A 3,008-nucleotide genomic window follows, 5' to 3' on the forward strand; every position below is an offset into this window, starting at 1 on the left:
GACAGATCCGTGAGCACAGGCTAACCTCTGTAAGCTGGGACAGATCCGTGAGCACAGGCTAACCTCTTTTGCTGGTTTAGGCCGCAGTGAACTCTGCCCTCCCTCAGTTGGCCGAGCTTCTCTTCCCCACAGTGTGAACCTCACCATTCCGTGGCTCGCATGTGACACTTTTCGGGGCACCTGGATCCCCACAGATTCTCTAACAGTTCTGTGGAGTGGGCACCTGTCGCCGCTTGGGAAACTGAGGCTCAGAGAGAGAAAACAGAATCAAATGGGTGGCCGGGTGTAGTGGAATGGGTGTGATCCCAGCACCTGGAGGCTAAGATGGGAAGGTTGTCAGTTCAAGGTCACCCCTAATCCCAGGTTAGCATTCTGTCTAAGCTCCGCCCCATGGTTACCTGGCAACAGCCAGGTGTGTCCGATTCACTATGAATGCTCGCCCCTCCTCCTCCTCTTCTTGCTCCTCTGTGCTCTTGCCTTCCTGTTCCCGCTCTCCTCATTCCCCTCCCCCCTCTGTTTCCCGTGCTCATGGCCCTTCTCTACCCCCCCTCTCTCTGTCTCTCTCTCTGTCTCTCTCTGTCTCTGTCTCTCTCTCTCTCTCCCTTTCTCAGCCTCTACTACCCTTGTAACTCCCCTCCCCACGCATGCCCTGAATTAACTATTCTGTACTATACCGTCTTGTGACTGGTCTCTCTGGGGGAAGGGATGCCTCAGCAGGGGCTCACCGAGGGGCTCCCTTCCCCCATACCTCACCACACAGCCATACAACTTCTCCCCCCCCCTCTTTATCTTTTTATAAACACATCACCCCCCAACCCCACCCCCATCCCTGCCAAGAGGAAAAGAGCAAGTGGGAAGAACGTGGGAAATCACAGCTCTGCAGGCTCTGAGTCTTTGCCTTCATGATTCTAGATTGTTCCTTCCCTGGAGTCCTGGGCCTGGCTTTCACTAAAAAGAAATGGCTCCCCACAAAAGCCACGGAGTTCTCTTATTTCCCGCTTTTCGTGCCAGGTGTTTCCAGGGGCACGGGAAGCTGGTGGAGGAAGTGGAATGACCCAGGCTTAGCCCAGGGAGGCAGGGCTTTCCAGCCACTCTGCTCCCCTCGAACCTTGAGCAGGTCTCTCCTGGCACACTGGGGGCTTGCAAACTACAGAGCATGGTCTTTCTTTCCTTGCGCATCTCTTGGTTGTGGTGAGAAGCAACAAAACCTGCAAAGTCAGAGGCACTTTGGAAATGTCGAGAGCATCACATGACCTCCAGGCTGGATTCTGGATCTCTTATTCCAAGATGGCAGCAGGAGCCTTCAGCCTGATTCCTCCCTTTTCTCGTTTATCTGTTCCTGCCTCCCTGGAACAGTGCCAAGAGCCCCTGTTATTCTCTCAGGGACTGAGGATACCCAAAGGCTCCTGGGAAATCAGAGGGAGGAGGGAGCAGATCTAAATAAATCATAATTATGATGACTAGAAATGAGGCCTGTTTGTCTTGAGACAGGATTTTGTCATGTAGCCCAGACTACCTGGCAATTGATGGAAGGCCTTTTAGATGGAGAACCATCTTGATGTGTCCAGGGAAGAATAGAAAGAGGTGCGTGCCTGTTATCCCAGCACTTGGGAGGCCAAGGCAGGAAGACTGGGAGTCCAAAGTCATTCCTCAGGAAACCTAGCTGTCTGGTTAAAAATGACCCCAGAAGAAGCTGCCGCAAGTAGACACATTCTCATATCCAAGAGAGAGATCTGTGAGTCCTGACGCCTATCTGACTTTCCAGGACAACTGGGGCAGGTGACCATAAGTCTCCTGGGGTTTTGTTTTGTTTGTAAGTCTTCTCTTCCTAAAGCCAGTCAGGTCACAGCAGGACTTCTGGATCCAGCTCTAGGCCAATAAGAGCACAGAGGAGCCTGAGGGAACAGAAAGGGGAGCAGGCAGGGGGGGCATTGAGTCACCTCCTGGCTTGCGACCTGTTCCCTGAGCCTTACGTCCTTACAGACCGCAACTCGGTAACCCGGAGCATCCAGGGAGCTGGGGTGGAGGTGGGGTTCGGGGGGTGTCTTGCAAACACAAATCATCAATGAGTAGAAGGCCGGCCAGCGGGACCTTGCTCTTTGTCTCTCCTGAGGAGGCATACTGAGGAGAGATACAGGGAATGTCTTTCTGGCTGGCGCTCCCCACACTGTGCAGTCCCCACACAGTGGCAAGGAGGACACTGACAGAGGCTCCAGGGAGTGGCTATGGGCCTGGCTTCTAGAAAGACAGGTTGAAAACCCAACTTCAAGGATAAGATCCAGAGCTGGAACCCCCGGCAAATCAGGCCTTTGGCCTGGTTGCCATGGAGACCGACAGGCGGCAGCTGCTAGGGAAAGAACAACCTGCAGCTTCTACATCTAGGATCGGGAGACACCGTGGTGGGGGAGGAGACGCATACCCTCCTTTCTTCCTGGAAGCCGAGACCCTATCTGTCCCCAACTCTCAGACTTTCGGGCTCTCCACAGTCGCCAAGTCACAAAACAAGAGACAGGACAAACCCCAATTTCTTGCCTCTAGGCCAACGTCCATTCGGTATAGCATAGCCTTCTGTTCAGCTTTGGGAGCAAACAAGACCTTCTATCGCTGAGGCCTGGGGCCCTGGGAGGGTTTCTCAGTCACCTCCAAAAAAGGGACCATGTCCTTAGATGTGAATCCCAGTGTATTTAGTCACTAGAGGCCAATTTGGCCCAGCTTTCTGTCACTTTCTCTCTGGAAAACCTGGCTGGCCAGAGAGTCTGTGAACAGCCTTTGTCTGGGTAGGGAGCTAGCTGAAGCTGAGCCCAGAGGCAAATGGAAAGTGACAGGGCTTATTGTCCCCTCGTTTGATGCTACACTGATATCATTAATTTGCAGCCTGGCTGGCATCCTTCAGGCCAAGCCCCTCATCTCCCACTTACAGGTTATCTCAGGAAACCCCAGGCGGGAGGGGAGGAGCCTGGGAGCCAAGTCGACGGTCCCCTTTCCAGAGCAGCTGCCGGTACCTAGCT

This window comes from Mus pahari, chromosome 6, assembly GCF_900095145.1.
Source record: "Mus pahari chromosome 6, PAHARI_EIJ_v1.1, whole genome shotgun sequence".
In the NCBI taxonomy this organism is placed as follows: Eukaryota; Metazoa; Chordata; class Mammalia; order Rodentia; family Muridae; genus Mus; species Mus pahari.